This window comes from Mus musculus, chromosome 2 (assembly GCF_000001635.26).
Source record: "Mus musculus strain C57BL/6J chromosome 2, GRCm38.p6 C57BL/6J".
NCBI lineage: Eukaryota > Metazoa > Chordata > Mammalia > Rodentia > Muridae > Mus > Mus musculus.
In genome coordinates, this window is record NC_000068.7 from 41,968,534 (window position 1) to 41,990,172 (window position 21,639).

The following is a 21,639-nucleotide window of genomic DNA, read 5'->3' on the forward strand; positions in this document are numbered from 1 at the left end:
ACTGATTTTACACATAGCATTAGTTTATGTACACCTTCTGATATAAAAGAGTACACTAGACAGTGTACTACCTTTACTATATGAACATACATTTTTAATACTTGTTTGCTTACATTAGATTATACTCTTATCTGTAATAACAAATTAACTATATAATATATTTATTGTATAATATTTTTTAAATTTAAGATGGAACTGAGGCTAGTTTACACACTAGCTACATCCCCAGCTTCCCATAATTTAGTTCTGCATATGCTGCCCCAGCAAACAAACTGGTATTTTAATTCAAGGGGGAAAACAAAAGATGTTTATAGTATTTCACATGTAATTAAAATTAGATTTATGAACATTAGCTCCTAAATAACACAGTCTTGTTTCATCATTTGTTAGAACAATCTATGTGACTACACTCTAGGAAGGAGAAATAGAAATAAACTCTTCTAAGTCCTCGTGTGCACTCAATCTAGCAGTAATTCCAGGACACCAAATCATTTCTGAAAAAAAAAGTTTTCTCTAATAATTTCTTTACATTTACATTATTTCAAATGAATGTTGTAAGATTCAAGAGCCTGAGGAGTTTGAAAAATGATTGATTTGTCTAGTGCCTGCCTTTAAGCCATCTCTGACCTCTTCCTGTTTTCTTCAAGTCCTGGAAAAGGAACGTTTGCACTTTGATAACATGTTCAAGATTTCAAATATTTTCTCTTTACTCCTAATGTTAAGAAGTCTCAGTGATAGAGAGACTCTGATGCAGCATACAGAGCTGTAGAAGTTTAATGAATAAAAAACATGTCTTTGCACTCAAGAAAACAAAAGCCATGTTAAAGCAATAATGCCATGACCACAGACCACACAGCAGACTATGGTGAATCTGTAAGTAAATAGATGACAGTACAGTTTTTTATTCAGAAACTCTAAATCACATTTAGTGACATTACTGTGCTAAAATAGTGTCTCTGGGCACACAAAATAGTTCAGATGGTTAGGAATAACTGCTGCTCTCTAGAAGAGTAGTTCTGCTATTAACGCATGCATCAGGCAACTCACAATACTGTTTTATTTCCAGCTCCAAGTGACCGCCCTCTTTTGGCCTCTGTGAGTACACATATATATGTGGCCTTCACACATACACACAATAAAAATACTAATAATAAATCATAAAAATAGTCTCAGGCCGGGGCATAGATATATGTGTTTTGTGCCAATTTAGAATATATCAAGTGATTTTTCAAACATTGTATTGACTTTTGGCATTGAAATAGTACATGAATATGAAGTTATAATATTCTCCTGCACTGAAATGAAAAAATAAACATGCCCCCAATTGACAAAGAAATATTAGGATACAGTCATGGTCAATATTTGACATTAATTATGACATTCAGAATAAAAATTGATTAGACCAACTGCCTTTCTGCTCTTTGACCTCCAAATATATAAACAAATATACTAAAAAGTAGATGAAATATTGTTTTATATGGGATTGTCTCTGCATCACTCCCTTCATTAAACTCTGAGCTAATAGGGCATTACAAGTTCAATGCTTATTTAATTATTTCAAATCCTCATTTCTTCCACTACAGACATTATTTACATAGTCTTGGAATGCTGAATACTTTCTGGAGAGGAATAGAGGACAATCTGTATAGCTATAAAGACTAAACAAGTATGGTCAGGTAACTAGATCTCTAGAAATCCTAAGGTGTAATTCAATCATAGATTACTTTGTTGAAAGGTATGACCCAACATTTCTTTCTTTAGAAGTTAAAACTCGTAAATCAAACATTAATTTTATTTGAAATAGTATACATTTTTCGTTCCCCTCATATTAAAATATAGCCTTGATGACCACATTAGCACATGCAGAAGCAAATTATAGGAGACTGATTACGTAGTTAATTGTCTACAAAATCCTCAGTTCTATTGCATAGAAAGTTATAAAGTAAATTTGTGATCAAACATAAGAGCATAATTTCATGTAATCAAATAAATATAGAAAATTTGTGATCCTACGATAAAAATACATAATTTTCAGATAATATAGCTCTGGTTTGGGCTAAACTATTCAGTTCGAGACTGTCCTTAATACACACAGAGCAGAAGCTCCATATTTTCCCAGGGAAACAAGTGTTTTGCTCTCTTTTTCTCTCAGTTTGCTTTACTATGATAGCCCAATAGCTCCTGCTTATGAATGAGAAGTTCAGGGACACCTATTGCTGATAACATCATACACTTCAGACTCCTGAAAAAAAACCTATTGCTATTACCCTTCGCTGTCCCCGAGAGGGAGAGGTGAAAGGTAAGTCCCTACTGCTGATGACATCATGCACTTCAGAAACAGGACAAAGAGGCCTTTGAGATGGGACTGACTCTATTGTTTCCTCCACAGGGACTAGCTTTCATGGTACCAGAAAGTACCATGCAAGCTGCCAAAGGAGAAAGACAGCCAACCACTCTACCCAGCTATGATGGCTATGTTCTGTATCATTGACCTGTGGGACACAACCCTAGAGGCACAGCAGTGCTATGCAGACGTTAGTAATAACCAAGAGCTCTCCAATTGAACTTAAGACTGCTCAGCAAGAGATATATTATACCTTGTGCTGGCAACCTAGCCTACTAACCAAGGATAGTGAAGTATGATATGAATCTTAGGAGGAACTCTACAACCACCACTTCACTAAGAAAGCATGATCATTAAACACAGACTAACTGTCTGTCCTTATACCCATAGATAGGTGTAGGTTGCATGGATTCAAAGAAGCTTCTTTTAGAAACAGAGAAATCACTACAGAAACTCATAACCAATCAAAATGCAGAGATGTTGAGACCAATCTTAATGGATACAACTACCAAACTGTTCCATTTCTAACGCTCAGGGAACAGTGTGAAAGAGGAGGATCACAGAGTTTGCTCTGAGAGGATCATGGTGGTTAAAATGAAAGTGGATCCCATAACTTCATAAATCAGAACGTCTGGTTCCCCATTGGCGCCTGTGTCACCGGCGGTAGGCCTAGGGATATGAGGTTTCAAAAGCCAACACCACGGCCACCAGTTTTTCACTGCTTCTTGGCTATGGATCAAGATGTAAGCTCTGACTCACCTGATGAATTGCAAAAGAGCAGCTGAATAGAAAACCTAACCCCATTTTTCTACCAAGTCATCCTCCCTGAACCTTGGCATGCACCATAGAAAACTATCTGAAAAATTGCCACCAGGCCCTTCTATACATTTAAGAAAATATTATTATTAGTGAGCTCATTATGGCTCCTGATAACATAAGATTGATGATATTTATTAAAGCAAAATTCAATATCTTAAAAAAAAAAGAGATGTAAGCTCTGTACCAGAGCCATGCCTGTTTGCCTGCTGCCATGATGCCATGATGGTCATGAACAACCCTCTAAAACTGGAAGCAACTCCAAGCTAAATGTTTTCATCTACAAATTGTCTTACTTTTGGTGGTTCCTCACAGCCGCAGTAGTCCTAACTAAGACAGCTCTGTCTCCTAGTAATATCGGAAACTACATAATAATGTTGCATCCATATGACTGTCTAAACATTAGGCGGATCAGGACTACACCAGTTTATATGACAGAGTGAATGTGGAAAATCTCAGGAAGCCTCAACCCTAAAAAACAAAACCCTACAGCTTTACAGAAACAGTCAAAGAATTCTGAGATCTGAACAAATATTCTTCCTCAGGAAGAGCACAGCAATTTGTTCTTAAATGCTAATATATATATAACTAAGTATTGAACGTATTATACCAATATGCACATATATGCATGTAATAACAATTTTTGAGGAAAAGAGTTCATGAATTTGATGAGGGCAAGGATGGAAGGAGGAAAAGGAAGACCAACATGTAACTTTATTATATTCTCAAAAAAAAAAAAAAAACAAATTAAGGAGATGTTTAAATAAGGTAGCTTACAACTGTGAGGAAGATGCACTGTTAAGAGCTGTGGGTCAGTACAAGCACTCTTACATATGTAAGTTCTGCTGAAGTTGTAAATTGTATATCTGTTAGAGAAAAAGGTGAAATGGTTTAAATGAACGACGTTCTTCAAAATTTAATTTTAATGGAATTCAAAGCGGTGTTATCTCTGAAAATGACTTCATGATGCACTTTAAAAAAACAGTTTGTTCATGATTGTATTCTATAAACGTCACAGTTATGGGATAATTGCGGTGTATTGAGTGCTTCCTCTGTCCCTGTCTCTGTGGTAAGCACATAATGTCCATTATCTAATTAAATTCTTGCAGGAACACCATGAGCTAGCTATTATAATTGCTATTATATAGATGATAAAATTGAAGATTGGAAAGGTTAAATACTTTATTCAAGGTCACAAAGTAGCACTGTTATTTGAATTTCGATACTTTACTTATTGAAAACCTGGGATCCTTCTCACGGTATTATATTGTGCAATGATCTCAAAAAAGACAATGAAGCCACATTATGTGTGTTAGTCTGCTTGACTTAACTTTGTCTCTTCTTAATTAAGTTCAGTACAGAAACTCTTGTGCAAGAGGAAAAACAGGCAGGTACATATCCTCATCATCGCCTCAAAGTTATAACTTTTATATTTCTGAGCCAAAGGCTTTATACACAGATACTGTCTGACCACTGTTAGCATATGACACTCTGTACAGATTTTTGTTCCTCTCAACAACTAGAGGAAATAGAAGGAGAATCCATCCAGGTATGGATGAGAATTGCATCTTGCATTCTGTTTGCTTATTTCAGGTTTTCTGGACAATTGTAGCACAGGATGGGGAAATGAGACCAAATGATGATAAATGGGAGGCAGAGTAGGCAGGCTGATAGGTATGTAACATTAATGGTACCAGGGCAGCCTCTTTCACTGCCTGCTTATATATGAAGGTGCATGGAATTATTTTAGAAGTCCTGTAAATGTACCAAGTGTTTTCTGCTTGTAATAAAAAAAATAACTCCATTAGCACTATGACTACCATCCTTATTGTCTTATATTTATTTTTTAAATATTGACTGTGGCCTCAGGTATTGGTCTTTGTTGAAAACAAACCCTAATTATCGATCTATTTCCTATGTTTTTGCCTATCTCACAGAACCTTGAATGTAAATTGTCCTACAATGTACTGAATTCAAATCCATACCAGTGGTATAACAGGACAGCTTAACTCCTTAAATGGTCAGCTGGCTTCTCCTTGCACAGCAATCTTTTTTTTTTCCCAGCAAATCAATGAGTCTATTACCAGGTTCATATGTCCACACTGATTAGCTACATACAAACTGCCTCCTGTCTGTGGAGAAGCCATGCTCGTCCTGCCACTTGCTCCAGTCTCATTTATAACTTGTTAGTTAAGAAGGCCAAAATCCAGCAGAAAGAAGGCCATCATTACAGCTCCAACACCAAGACAAAATCTGCCTCTTTGTATTGCAGGCCCTGGCATCCGTCACTAACATGACCTCTACATATTCCCTGACACAGGGCAAATGAGTATTTTTGAAGCAATCTAAAATCCTGAGAGGGGAGACATCATTTAATTCATTAGTGAGTCATCAAAGACTGGTCTCAACTAGGCTGAGTTTAGTAGAATACTTTACAGTTAGCACACATTTAGATTGATCTCTGGGAGATCCCAGAAGAATACTCATGTGGGCTTATCACGTGTGGCTTATAATTGCCCAGCAACGTAGGCCAACATTCTGGCTTTCTTGGTTCAACACATTTGAATTTCTCCAATTTATGTGAAAAGTTAATGGCTAAATATAGAGCATGCAGTGAAGGAGAGGAACAGCAAAACAGTCATCTCTTTCTTGATAAATATCATTTAGCAATAGTCACTGTCTTCAGATTTTATCAAATGACCAACCCTTTACACTATAGGATATAAAAGGCTATGTGTTGTTCAAGGATAATACAAAAGATTCATATAGAAATGCAAACATGGGCTCTTAATAGGATAATGGTATCAGTAACATCAGCTCACTAATCAGAATCCAAAGACCTGAGAAATTAATGAACTCAATGTATGTGTTGTTTAGATTGCTCTGAGGAAATCTTTATATTTAAGGATAATCCTAGTGATTTGTCATCTTCAGGAACATCCCTCTGTCAAGAATTAAAAATAAAATGGAAACAACAAGGGGGTTTTTCTTGGTGGGATTAAGAAATATGGAAAAGGTGTGAATGCAAGCAACTTAAATTCACACATTATCCAAAATACCAGGAAGCCACTGGGCCAAGAGCAGGCCCACTATGTGTCTGCTCTGTCCCGTGGCTCAGGCTGCGCCAAACTTATGAGTCTCCCATTACCTCACCATTTTCTCAGCTATAGTTTCAAAATAAACCATGGATTCACTTCAGTGCTAACTGTTCTTTATGGAGCTTTTATAACCAAGGTAAAGCATAGACGAAAAGCACCAGGATGTCACTGAGAAAAGAAAAGGCAAGCATCAAAAGAATTTTGCAGGCATTGTTTAACAGAACAGGCCAGTATAAAATGGTCCTAACTTACAAACAGTATCAAGCCTGTGGCCATTTGAATATATACACAAAATTAATTTTTTAAAAAAATTCTTTTATACTCTTGGTTGTAAGCCTAGCCTTTAACTTCTGTGTCAAAGAGGTCCCCAGGATCCAATAGGGATGACATTAGGGGAAATACCCAACAAAGAAAAACAAGAACCTGTAGAGACCATATCCAGATGTTACGCACAGCCCCTGGTTGAGGAATGGGGCCACCCATCCATATCAAAAATATCAATCCAGAATTGCTCCTGTCAAATGGAAAAGTAGGGACAAAGAGTAGAGCAAAGAGTAAAGGACAGGCCATCCAGATACTGCCCTACTTAGGGACTCCATATAGAAACCACACAGATACTGTTGCTGATGCCAAGAGGCACTTGCTGACAGGAGCCTGGTATAGATGTCTCCTGAGAGGCTGTGCCAGAGCCTAACCAATATAGATGAGAATGCACATAGTCAACCATAGGACTAAGGGTGGGGAACACAATGGAGAAGTTAGGGGATGGACTGAAGGAGTTGAAGAGATTAGCAACTCTACAGAACAAAAATATCAACCAGCCAGACCCTCTCATTTCCCAAGGGACTAAAACACTCACCAAAGAGTCCACATGGAGGGACCAATGGCTCCAGCTGCATATGTAGCAGAGGATTACCTTATCTGGCATCAATGGGTAGGGAGCCCCTTAGTCCTGTGAAGGCTTGCTGACCCAGTGTAGGGGAATGCTAGGGGGCTGAGGCAGGAGGGTGTGGGAAGGTAGGGGGAGAAAACTCATAGAAGGAGGGGGAACCAGGGAGAGGATAGGGGGGTTAACTGGAAAGAAGGATAACATTTGAAATGTTAATAAATAAAATAACCAATAAAATAAAAAAATATTTTGCATTTTGCTACATATGATGCAAATAAATTTTAAATAGTTCATTTGCCAATTCAATATTGTTAGCATAGTTAAAATCTCATGAAAGATGAACCCTTGAAGACCTGAGTATGAGAAAGTTCATAAGCACACATTATTGATGAAGAGAAAATAATATTCTGCTGCCAGAAATATAAAGAATGTAAAAAAAATACCCAAGTTCACTTCTACAGGAGTCTCTCTGTGTTCTCCTAAATCCTATGACGATGACAAATGAGCTCAATTACAGTAAAATTGCACAGAAATGAATACCAAAATAAAAAAAATAGCACTTCTTTATAGATGCCTCATGTATATGTAAAATTGTCTTGGAAACATTAGATTTTATTAGTCTCATGGATTAACTCTGACCAACATTTCCTCCCATTCCATATGAGACATTTGATTAGTTCTTGCCTCCCCACCCTGCTGTAGAATCTAAAACATTTCTTCTCATATGAACTCACAAATAGCTCCATTTTACTTTTTTAGTCCGTGGCCAAGCTTGATATAATATATTTTATTTATTTTATATTTCAATAGCATATACAGTATCAGGTTTTATCAAGGAGGAAGCCAATAGGATTAGAAAGTGTTATATTTAGTGAAGTGACTGACTCAGAAGTGTCACATTTATTTATCTGATGTGCAGCCTAGTGATCCTCTTAGAGTGCAGATTGTGATTCAGTAGGTGCTGGCTGGTGCTGAGAGTCTGCATTTGTGTAAAATCCCAGGTGCTGTATGTGATGCTTTACTGGGAAACCACAACTGGTCTCCACAAAACAGGCAGCAGGAACATTTCAAAACCATGTCTTTATATGTCAGAAACACCACACCCCCTCTGCTGCTTGCGTTTATCTTCAAATAGAGTAAGTTCACGACTCTCTGAAGATCTAATACTTCAGCACTATTATTTTCCCAAAGGTATATTTATGACATAGAAATCGAAGAGTTAAATTTCTTGGCATAAATCATCTACTGACATCAGTGCCCAAGGTTAAGTTACTATAACTGGCCAAAAGCTATTAGCATCATTTTGGCTAACCAAACAAGGTCATCATCTAAAGGCTTGGGTTGTTAAAAAGAAATTATCGAATCTTGCAATTTCTTTTAAGTAATATTGATGTTTTGTTAGTCTGAAATTAACATTGTGATTGATATTAATTTTTATGGCTTATTATGTGTAGAAAAACTCCACTGAGGACTACAAACCCCAGATATTAAAAGGCTATCTGTGGTTCCTTTTCTTCCTTTTAGTTAAGGTTCTGTGCATTGCTGCTCTATAGACGACAACTCTAGACCTGTTTTCCTCAAGATACTTTTTTTTATGTGCATTTTAGGACACTGTCATTTTGAAATATAAAGCCCCTTACAAGTTTCCTACCTGGTGAAATAACTTTTCACAATGGTATCCCTTTATATTCTTCACTGTCTATTATAGCATCAGTGAAACTGCTAGGGGAATAAAGTTTTAACAGAGATCCAATCCTTCAAAAAGACTCAAAACCATTTCTAAACACCCTCCCTCAATCCAGCAAAACTGCTCCTTCCAAGTTGCCAATACAGTGACTGTATAACAGTCAACACCCTGTCAGTTATTGCAAGCATGATTTCTCCACACCACAGATAACCAGTCCCTGTGTTGTTCATCTCAGCAACAGACATCCTCTGTCTGGCTCATGCTGTTAAGTGGGATCCGTTTCATGTCCTGTTGTAAATACCTCCAGAACACAGAAACAGCCTCCATAAAATTGCCCATGATTTTTCTAAGGAGATCTCACCACTCAATCTGTTTCCTTCTACTGCCCTTCCTTCAGTCCCTGCAGATGCATCACTACATACACTCCATTTTCTGCAATGGCTACTATCATGGATTTGTGTGTCTACTCCAGCCTGAAAACAAGAAATGTCTTTTTAAGTTTAAATGTGACTTTACTCTTGTTAATAATGTAGCAAATATTGCATGTTGCCCATCCATTCATGAGTGGTCTAAAGGCATGGATTATTAACCTATTTCTGAAGAAAAAAAAAATTATGTTGCATGTACCCACATTGTCATTTTATTCAGGCATAAAGAAAACCACTAAAGAAATAATGACATTTAAAAAAATGATTCAATTAGGAAATTTTAAGCAAATATTGTAGTTAGTTTATCTGTCTGTCTGTCTATCTACCTATCTACCTATCTACCTATCTACCTATCTACCTATCTATCTATCTATCTATCTATCTATCTATCTATCTATCTATCTATCTATCTATCTATCTATCAAATCTATCTATCTGTCTGTCTATCTATTTATTGACTTATTGACTTTATATCTGGATCACAGCCCCTCTCCTATTCCCACCCTAACAAAACTGTCCCTTCCTTATCCATGTCCCTTCTCCTTAGAGAAGTAGAAGCCCCCATGGGTATTAACCCACCCTAACACATCAAGTCTCAGCAGGACTAAATGCATTGTGGCGTGACTTGATAATACCGAGTTTCACTAATGAGGAAACAGACTCAGGAATGAAATGTATTATATAGAGCCATCGCTGATAGTTTTGAGGTCTGGGAGTTGAATTTAGATATTTTGTCTCTGAAGTCATCACAGTTATCCACAATAATATACTGCTATGAAATAAATTCCTGGATGCACGTAGCTTCTACTGGGCATGCTGCTCTTACTGGCCCTTTTGTACTTTGCCTCACAGGTACTGATGCCCAGATTCATAATAACATTTTCTTCTCTCTTTCTCTTTTATAGGTTCTTGGCATTGCCATGCAAAAATGATAGCTTGGCCTCTATCAATAAATTACAGTACAAAACAATTTAAGTATCTATCTTATTGTTTATTTTCTAAAATAAGTGTAGATTGTAAACTTAGTTAATATTAGAGATGATAAATTATTTTTTAAGCTTTGATAATTAATGAAAAAGAAAGATTCTTTTTCTGTCCTGTTACACCTTGCTAATGTAAAAATAATATGTGTAAATTTAAAATAAAATTAAAATATATGTTTCACGCCAGATGGTTAATAGATGTAATTTTTTATATTTTAACTTTATTTCATTGCTAAAAAATACAAATGTCTTATATATTTCCACTTTAAATGTGTTGCTTTGACATACAATTTACTTTGACCTGGTAAAAGTAAATAGCAGATGTAATAGAAATCTCTACTTTATGTTTTTCTACTTAAAGGTAAAATGTGAATTTCATTTGTGAAGATTCCTTGCTCTCTCATGTCCTACTCATTCATATCTTCTGCACCAGGATTTTTTAAATTTGCATGTGGGATGCATGCCCATATAAATGTATATGCATTATGTGTGCTTGTTCCCTGGAGTGGGCATGTGTGGGAATGTGCCACCACACAAGTGTGAGATTTTACAACAACCTTGGATTTTTTTCCAACTGGCTCTCTGCTGTTTTCTGCTATATCTTCCGTCTTTACCCCCTGCCTCTTTGTAAGGGCTCTCAGAACACATATATTGAAGTTGTGTTTGTTTATTTGTTTGTGTGTTTGTTTATTGTTGTTGTAGTTGCTTCAAGGTATTTGAACTTGGAATCTCAAATGTTCTGTGCAAGTATACTTACCCACTGGGTCATCTGCCAGCCCACAAGAAGATTTCTTTATCAATGTGGAAGTCTTCTCTATTAAAACACCATTTGAGTGTAAGCATCCTTCTCCCAGAGATAGATACCCATATAAGCATGCAATCCCTTCCTTTTCTTTTATCCATTTCCATTCCCCAAAACATACTTGTGTGAATATCATATTTGAACTCCCAGTCTTAGCAACTTCTGTGTGGATTCGGGTCTGTTTATGAAGCTCCAGAGTAGGTCTGAAATAAACCTTCTAACCCATTACTTCTCACATTCTTTCACAGATGTCAAACACTCGATTAGATATATTAGATGGATTATTACATAAAATGATTTTCTGTCTTGCCTTTGTTAGGAACTATGTTAAATAAAATCCACAAATAATGCTCATTCTGTAGAAGAGAAAGAAAGAGGTTGAAATCTAGAAATTGTTCTCTAAATCAGTAGCTGAAACTGAGAAAAGCTTGCCTGGGGAGAATCACCTACAGAGGCAAGATTTCAAGTATGTAAAAATCTGGCAAGAGTGTCAGGATTGAAGATGGATTTGGACAGGTTAAAGCTTTTTTAAAAAAAGAAATTAATGTTGCAAAAATTGCTATCAACAAAGCTTATATCCTGAGGAAAAATTAACACTGAGCATGCTTGAAAACTCATAAAATTATATTATATTTTAAGTTACATATATTACATGTAAGTATACTTGTGACAAAGGACTCTGATGATCTGAGCTCACTCTTACCTGAAAGCATCCTCGCTAAGGACTAGCTTTCAAAGTACTGCACGTTTCTATGCAAGCTGACAAGAGAGGGAAGACACCAATAGTGCTACTGCACTGTGATGGCTGTGGACCACAACAATGATCAGCATAGCAAGACTTCAGAAAGGGCACATTAGTGACATTCATTTCCTGTTGATACACAACACTTGTCTAACTGGGTTTAAGGCCTGTTCAATAGGAGTATAATTAGGCCTGGAACTGGAAACACTGCCAACTCCCCTGGCCTAGAAAACTTGTGGATTGTACAGGAGAACCACCCACTGCCATGTTATAAACTGGTATAATTCCTAACTTCATTCTCAACACATATCCTTACACCCATAGGTAAGTGTAGCTATACCTCTTATCAATTAAACTTTTCTCTGTTATAGAGATCTAGATCATTGCAGAAAATTTCAGCTGAACAGAAGGCAGAGAACACCTGATCATGACTCATAAGGCTCAGGGAACTGCCAGACTGTGTCTGCCTCAGAGTACAAGCTGCTCAGGGGAGGCAGAATGCAGGCTTAACAGGATTCCCACTCTGCGTTTCCTGGATGAGAAACAGCAGAGTCTGAGCCAGATGGTGTGGTTCCCATTCTCCCATGTACTCATGTGCCTTCAGCTTATTGCTGGGAGTTGGGAATGGGAGTCCACAGCTCCATGCTTCTTCTTCGGGCTTATAACCACCAGGTAGGAAGGAGAAGGCTGATCCCAGGATGGAGGCCTCTAAGTGAGTGATAAGTTGTGTAGGGGTTGGAAAAGAGAAGGCTTCTCTGGGAGATTTAGGCATGGATCTTTACTAAGAAGCCTCACCCCGACTCTTCACACCCCACGTGGTTTTTGATAAAAGAGAAGGTCCTTGCTTGTCTAAACTGTTTTATTTTGATGGCAGATGTGAATGCATAAATCGTACTCAGGATGAACCAAGAAAGGTTGCAGGAAAGAATGTCCAGGAAAGGAAGCTCATTGGCTGACCACTCTGGGTCTCTCTAGATACCTCATTAGCATAGAGAACTTTCAGTTTTTTGGATTTTTTTTTTTTTAGATATTTTCTTTATTTACATGTCAAATGTTATCCCCTTTCCTAGTTTCCCCTCCAAAAAAATCTCCTATCCCCTTACCCCTCCCCCTGCTCCCCAACCCACCCACTCCCACTTCCTGGCCCTGGCATTCCTCTATACTGGGGAATAGAATCTTCACAGAACTAAGAGCATCTACTCCCATTGATGGCCGGCTAGGCCATCCTCTGCTACATATGCAGCTACAGCCCACCATGTGTTTTCTTGGATTGGTGGTTTAGTCCCAGGGAGCTCTTATTTATGTCACATGCTTATGTGTTCTGTATCAGGTAATTTGGTAGGGAGCTGTCGCAATGCCTACCATTTTCAATTCTGAGATTCCCCAGGGTTCATGGAGAGATCTTCTATTCATAAATACAAAGAAACTGATTAAAGAAGGCATTCAATGTCAATGTCTGATGTATACATACATACACACACACTTAGGCATCCATGTGAGAGCACTCATATACACATGAGTGTACCCTATCATGCATTCACACATACAAAAAGGATAACACTCTTAAAAATCTGTTTTTGGCAAAGGCGCAATTTACAAGAGTACACTTAAACCTTTTATTTTTGGTCAAAGAGAAGTGGTCCCTTCTCAATAAAACTTGTTACTTTTATTTTGGTGATTTTATAGTCATTTTATATGTGTATTTATTAATGCAGAAATAAATACCATAAATATGTAAAATCATATGTTTATTTATGTCCCATAGTATAAAAATCTAGAGATTAAAATTTAAGGCCAAATTAATTACATGAATTGAGTGGCAGAGATGTCACAGTATACAATGAGGAAAAAATAGTGCACTGTTTCCGTGTTAATAGCTTCCAGTGTCCAGGCACATACTTGGCATCAATTCTGGCTTATGTTTCAACTGTTACAATACAATTAAGTCATCTTAAACTTTGAAGCTAGTGATTAATCCAAATTAATTGAAGGAGGAAAGATATACAACTTTTATTATTAAGGTTGTTTTTACAGTTGGTTTTTTTTTCCTGGTAACATGATTTTCTGTAATATTTGCCCTTAAAATCATGACAGTGGTACTCTACACAAATGAGGCTATACACCATAATTAGCAACCATATGGGGTATATTTAGGATGCTTACAGAAAGCCACTGAGGAAATTATGCTTTGAACAGAGTGACATAATACAAGGTACCATTTGTGAACAATTTCAGATGTACCTGCAACATATTCTCAGACTTATGGTTCAGTAAAAATAGCAACAGACCTGGTGTCAGATGCTTGGCTAGAGCATCCACCAACTGGCGGACTCTGAGAAAAGCCTTTCAGCAACCTTTGTCTCATTCCACCATCTGTCAAATGCTGTGAAAAGGTGCTGCAGAAGTGGGTGCCTGCTCAAATGACAGTCCAACATCACTGCTAGACCAGCACCAAGGAAAATCTTAAGTCAAAGATCCTATCTGAAGAATTCATTTTAGAATTATCTGTATCTTAGCATAATAACAAACATTCTCTCAAAATAATCTGTGAGTCCACAACTCTAAAGCAATGCAATGTGGAAGGAGACATTATTTCCAGGATTCCTTTCTAGGAGAACATAAATAGGTTAACTGTGTTTGATCAAGCCTTATATTCCAAGATGTTGACACAAAACTTAAGTGGAGACTATCCCAAGGGTGAGGTATTGGCTTTTTTCATTATTATCTGTACCTTAGCCTCCAATTTATTTTCATCCATATAATGTAACATAATTAAAACCTCAGAAATCATCAGGTTCTTATAAAATAGTATTATATGTTACAGAAATGGTATAGTTCATAGATTATCAGTAGATGTAGCTAAAAGCATTAAGAAAAATTTTAGTCTGTAAAAAAAAAAATCATTTAGAAGAATTACTTAAAGCTACAACACATAGGGCCTAGCAGGTTCAATGGCATGAAGCTCTAATTACACTCAACTTATTATGAAAATCAACATTTAAAATTTTTAGAGTTCTCTGCACTTTAGAAATACTGTCAAAAGGGTTGGACCTCACCAATGCTTTATTTGAATTCACAGAGATTTTTTTTTATTTTTACCTCAGAACCAATACATCCTCTCATTATATGAGCAAATAACATTCATCTGTTTGTATAATACACATATATGTTTGCCCTTTAGTTAGAATAAGCAGTTAACCTATTAATTTGGTTGCTCTACAATTTTCTCGATATTTGATGCATACAGTGACTGAAATTTAACTAGAGATTGCTAGTATTTTATTTAATTGCATAGGTACTATTGATTATTAATATAATGATACAGCAACTGTGTTAAATGTAGTGACAACTTCCAATTAGATTCTGGCTTTATTAGTAGTATTGAAGCCCTTGTTCAATGTGTATGACCCACCACATGCAAGAATACAGTCTCTGCTGGCTGTATCCGTTTCATTCCTAACAATGTGTGATCTCTACATCATGTCTCTTCTATAATACAATATCCTGAAGTAGCAACATAATGTCAATCTTCTACTACAAGGAGAAAACCTAGTAACACGAATAATAGCATTACTGGGAATGCTAGCGGTAGTAAGATACAGAATAGAGACTGGGTTAGTGGCAAACTTTGCCATACTAAAACCTTCAAAACAAAAAGATGAATAAAATAAAAAAAATAAAAGATAAATAAAAATAAATGTTGTTGGATATAATTAGGCATTCTGGATGATGTTACTGTTAAGTACTTCTTTTCAAGTGAATACAGGATAGATTAAAATGTAAATTTTTTCAGGTGTACATTAGCTCTCAAGGCTACCTTGGAACAGTTTATACCACTGGATTTTTGCCAACTTCAAATAGTATCTAATAAGTTAATAATAGTCATAGGGACCAGGATGTTCAACAGAAAGCTATTGTGTGATGAATAATCTTTGCTTGCTGGCAAATTCATATTCTTTGTAGATGGATTTTACAGGGGCCCAATGTTAATTAAGCCTGCCTTGGGAAATAAATTGGGTTATTTACAGGATTGTGACACTTAAAGATTGTAAGTTCCTCAATAGTGAGGGTGACATCTTAATCATTTTAACTCACTAGTGTCTAGTGTGGGTTGATAGAGCATTAAGCAATGTTAAATATTTACAAATATTCTGGCAGGGCATTATTTATTATATCCCTTAGTTTCTCATTCTGGCTGCTGTCTTGATCTCTGTAAAAGTAGGGCATAAGAGAAAAGACTCTATGAAACAAACCTGCACAGGCTCTGTTCTGGCCACATGTCTTTAGAAATAGCCCTAACCCTACACAGTATTTTGAAAGTATGAATTCCAATCACCCAAAACCTTAAGACAATTAAATCAGTGACTAAGCTAGCTGCAATTTGTTTGCAATAACACTGGGGCTTCAGGTACAAAAGTGGTTTCAAGAATCTCACAAAATATATGTTCCTAAAAATCAATAATGTGCTCATTTAATATTACAGTGGACCAGGAACACTAGAAATCATGTCACAGATTTCTGAAATGGATACAGATGACAATGTCTTCTGGCAAATGTGGAAATTACTAGTTACTTGTAGCTGATTTAAAATTAGATTTGATTTTAATTATTGAAAACAAATATATGATAATTAAATGGAGTAAAGTTTTAACATCTCTTCATTGTTTTTACTAGCCATGTTTCAACTGTGTATCACCTAAATGCCTCTAATGACTAACATATTAGACAGTGTCACATTCATTGAATCAAAAGAATTTCAAAATAGTTTCTTCTGTGTGTGATGATGAAAATTGGGCTCATGGCTTCATACATATTTGGCCTGTATGACATCAGTACTTGCAGACCTAAACAAATCGTTAAAATGACTAGTTTTCACATACATTTTTAAATAGCAGGATTTTTATTGGTATGTTTGTCTTTGATGCTTCCTCCATTTTTTGTCCTCAAAATTGGAAGGAAATGCATATGAAGTCATCCCTGCGTCTGGCTTTGCTTTCTTTTGTCTTGTCAACATAGCAAACTCTAGAGTTAATTGTGAAGAGAAACCTGAACTGAGAAAATATCTGTACAGGTTTATCTGTAGGTAACTCTATAAGTGTTACCTGGATCAGTGTGGACTATGTCATTCCTTGGTAACTGGTTAAGTCAAAAAGTAGGCTGAGCCAGCCATGAGGAGAAAGCCAGTAAGCAACATTCTTCCATAGATTGAGTTCCTAACTCCAGCCTTCTGCTTTAGAATCTTGCCCTAACTTCCCTTCATTATGGATGGTAATATGACATAAATACTTTCCTCCTAAAGATATTTTTGATTGGAGTATTCTATTACAACAAAAGAAAACCAAGACACACTTTTCCACTAATGCAGCATAGAAGTACATCTATGAATCTTACCATGACTAATGATGTCAATCAAAACAAGCATAATAAATGCTTTACTCTGTTTAACCTACTGTTTCATTTTTTCAAGTTCTCCATTAATCACTTTACACTTCCCATCTAATGCTTTGTCTTGTCATGATTTATATGCATAGACAGATGTATATAGATGTTTTAAGTCTATAGTTATCAAATGAAAACATAGGTAATGTTTGTCTTTCTTATTTTATTTTATTTATTTTAAATATTTTTGTTTTATTTTTACTTTTTTTTTGAGGCAAAGCAGAAATGATATATATTTAAGTTCTTCCAATAAATAATGTAAATCTCTGCACTCTGGTTAAACACATGTAAGCAGCTCCCACATTTAACTGTTACAAAAATCAGAAAGTCATAAAGGTTCTACATTCTATACCAGGTTTACACACAATGTATTAATTTAAGACATCTAAATGAGGTTTCATCCCAGTCAGGGGAGAGGGTCTTCACCTGATCATAGCATAGCACATACATCAAATTTGAGTCTTGCAATCAGTCTGCTGAAGCTAGTGCACAGTATGAGTTCCTTCCACCTTCCCCACTGTATTTAAGTCATCTACCTTCTTTGGGGAGAAAAAAAAAAACAAAACAAACACCAACAACTATGTGAAGGTATCCACCCTTCTAGGAACTTTGTTAGACTGGACCAGCAGAGCACACAGAATGGCTTGCTGTAAATACATCTGAGCAACACAGTTGTGCCGGGATCACACACCTAAGTCTCAACTAACACTATCACATCAGAGAAGCCCACCCTACTCCTCAGCGGCAGTAGCCCTAGCATTTCCTCTCCTGCACAACCTATATAAACCCTATGGGAGAAAAAAAAGATCAGCTGCTGTAATATTGTAACAGCCTACCATGAATTTTTTGAGACGGGTCTCTCAGTCCTGGAACTTGCTCTGTAGACTAAGGTTGGGGGCAAACTCAAGAGATCCTCCTGCCTCTACCTCCTGAGACTACCACTCAATATAGGAGCCAATATTTGAAAGCAGAGGACATCTTAGAGAACCAACATTAGACATGGAAATGAAGAAATGTAGTCCATCTCAGAAAACCATCAAGCTTCTGTCTGTCAACTGCAGTTCTAACTTCTGAAGGCCTAGGTTACAGAAATTGTCAACTGCAATCCTTAAACATCTGATGCGTACATACTTAAATCTTTAGTTTTACACAAAGTCTTCTCGTAGGTTAAACTACCTGGCTAAATGCAGGTAGGGCAGATATCATCCTAGCTGAGTCACAGACAATCTAAATGTTTATGAAGGTAGGCACAAGGAGAACATAAACTGAATAGACCTCAGGTAATAGCAGAAGCATTTTAAACTATAATATGGCACAAGCTCCCTCGTGTTAGTGGCTTTAATAAGCAAGGGATGATTCACTTGTTTAGATTATTTGAAATACAACTTTATTCTGATTCTAAACGAAAAGAATGGGAATGACAGTAACAAACAAGATTTCCCCACTGGATATTGCGATGGGACTGCAGCAGTCTTATCTTTGAAATTCAGAAAGGAAACAACTCTGTTCAAACAGCTAAATATGCAAGTCCAAAAAATGAAGGTATGTTTAACTGCCACATTCACTCGAAGCCCATTCATCTCCTTCAGCATCCCAATGAAGTACACGATCTGCTTAGCTAAATAAGGTGGCACACGCGCTGCACCGCTGACATCACAGGACAGTTGCCTATAAAACTAGACTTCTGACGCAGGGCTCCAGCTTCACTTTCTCACAGGTCATCATCCTCATCTGGGAGAGCAGTCGTCTGAGCAACCTCTAAATCATGCTCGTACTGTGCTGCCAAAGCTGGGTCCATGACCACCTCAGGTGGGGCAAGAGCAGGCATGGCAACAAACTCCAAGTTAGGATCTCCAATGAGCTTTCTGGCAAGCCAGAGGAAAGGCTTTTCAAAGTTGTAGTTACTTTTGGCAGAAATGTCATAGTACTGAAGATTCTTCTTCCGGTGGAAGACAATAGATTTTGCCTTCACTTTCCTGTCTTTAATATCCACTTTGTTGCCACACAATACAATGGGGATGTTTTCACACACTTGTACCAGATCTCTATGCCAGTTAGGTACATTCTTGTAAGTAACTCTTGAGGTTACATCAAACATTATAATGGCACACTGGGCTTGGATGTAGTAGCCATCGCGCAGGCCCCCGAACTTCTCCTGGCCGGCTGTGTCCCACACGTTGAACTTGATGGGTCCTCTGTTAGTATGGAAGAGGAGCGGGTGTACCTCCACGCCCAGGGTGGCTACATACTTTTTTTTTTTTATCTTTAATTTTTTTTTAATTTTTTTTATTAGGTATTTAGCTCATTTACATTTCCAATGCTATACCAAAAGTCCCCCATACCCACCCACCCCCACTCCCCTACCCGCCCACTCCCCCTTTTTGGCCCTTGCGTTCCCCTGTTCTGGGGCATATAAAGTTTGCGTGTCCAATGGGCCTCTCTTTCCAGTGATGGCCGACTAGGCCATCTTTTGATACATATGCAGCTAGAGTCAAGAGCTCCGGGGTACTGGTTAGTTCATAATGTTGATCCACCTATAGGGTTGCAGATCCCTTTAGCTCCTTGGGTACTTTCTCTAGCTCCTCCATTGGGAGCCCTGTGATCCATCCATTAGCTGACTGTGAGCATCCACTTCTGTGTTTGCTAGGCCCCGGCATAGTCTCACAAGAGACAGCTACATCTGGGTCCTTTCGATAAAATCTTGCTAGTGTATGCAATGGTGTCAGCGTTTGGATGCTGATTATGGGGTGGATCCCTGGATATGGCAGTCTCTACATGGTCCATCCTTTCATCTCAGCTCCAAACTTTGTCTCTGTAACTCCTTCCAAGGGTGTTTTGTTCCCACTTCTAAGGAGGGGCATAGTGTCCACACTTCAGTCTTCATTTTTCTTGAGTTTCATGTGTTTAGGAAATTGTATCATATATCTTGGGTATCCTAGGTTTTGGGCTACATACTTCTTCTCAAACTCGCCCGTCAAGTGGCGCTTCACGAAGGTTGTCTTCCTGGTGCTGCCGTCGCCCACCAGGACGAGCTTGAACTGGACCTGCGGCTCTCCCTGGGCGGCCATCGCAGCGGATCCTTCCAGAAGAGTCTCCACGCCTGTCTTATTTTTACTTTTTATAGTCCACATTTTATTCCTCCCCACCCCAATCCACCCTCTGACTGTTCCACATCCTATACCTCCTCCCCAACCCCTGTCAGTGGGAAGCTCCAAACGCCAGTACAAGATGGCGCTGGTGCTGGCTACCACTGGCCACCGCCCATGATTATGGGTAAACAACCAATGTGTGCATGTGCATAAGAGTTTTTTTGCCGAGTCACTGCCTGGCCTGACGCATATTAATGAGGTACTGGTAGCATGACCAATCAGGTATGGACATGTCACTCCAAGGCCTATATAAGCAGCACCATTTCTGGGCTCAGGGTCTTTCGCCTATGCAGTCAATGCTCTCTCAATAAACGTGTGCAGAAGGATCCTACTGTGGCATCTTTCTTGCTGGTGAGTTGGGAGCTCACACCTGTTTCCACGTGTATGTCCCCACTCCCAACCCCACCTGACCTCTAAACTTCCTGGGGCCTCTAGTCTCTTGATGGTTAGGTGCATCATCTCTGAATGAACCCAGACCTAGAACTCCTCTACTGTATTTGTGTTGGGGGCCGCATATCAGCTGGTGTATGCTGTCTGGTGGTCCAGTGTTTAAGAGATCTCAGGGGTCTAGATTAATTGAGACTGCTGGTCTTCCTTCAGGATTGCCCTTCTCCTCACCCTCTTTCAGCCTTCCCTAATTCAACAACAGGGGTCAACTGATGCTTCTGTCCATTGGTTGGATGCAAATAAATAAGTGCATCTGACTCTTTCAGGTGCTTGTTGGGTCTTTCAGAGGGCAGTTGTGATAAGCTGACTTATTTTTTCCACACATTTCTTACTTTGTGTGTGTGTATGTGTGTATGTGTGCATATCAGAGAGAGAGAGAAGAGACTTAATGGAATTCTATTGTTTATACACACTGTATTATACATGCTATATTTTCTTTATCCTTTCATCTGTTGATAGACAAGTTGACTGAAGCCTACAATTAGAACTACCAAATGATTAGGAACTATCATGCTTGACCTTTCATGACTGAGCCAACATGCCATAAGCATTGCTATGCATCTAGTATGAACCTACTCAGAGTAGCCTAGACAGGAGAGTAAAGATACCTTTTGACATCTAGCTTTGTGATAATAGACATACTTGCTCATTAGAGTATGTGTGAATCACATTTGAGAATTTTAAAATAGGTGATGTGCTTGTGAAATACTGACAATGAAACATGGGCTTCAGAACTCTAATGATTAAAAGTTATTTCACTGTGCTTCCTTGTTTTGTAAAGTAATCCATTAACACTCTTCAGTACATACTGTTCA

At 37.7% G+C, this 21,639-nt stretch overlaps 1 protein-coding gene and 1 pseudogene across 10 annotated transcripts in view; both read right to left on the reverse strand.

Moving 5' to 3' along the window:
- Nucleotides 1-21,639, reverse strand: part of Lrp1b (low density lipoprotein-related protein 1B) — a 2,058,309-nt gene that overhangs the window by 1,373,244 nt on the left and 663,426 nt on the right. The window lies entirely within an intron of this gene.
- On the reverse strand, nucleotides 17,440-20,333 carry Gm13461 (predicted gene 13461; annotated as a pseudogene).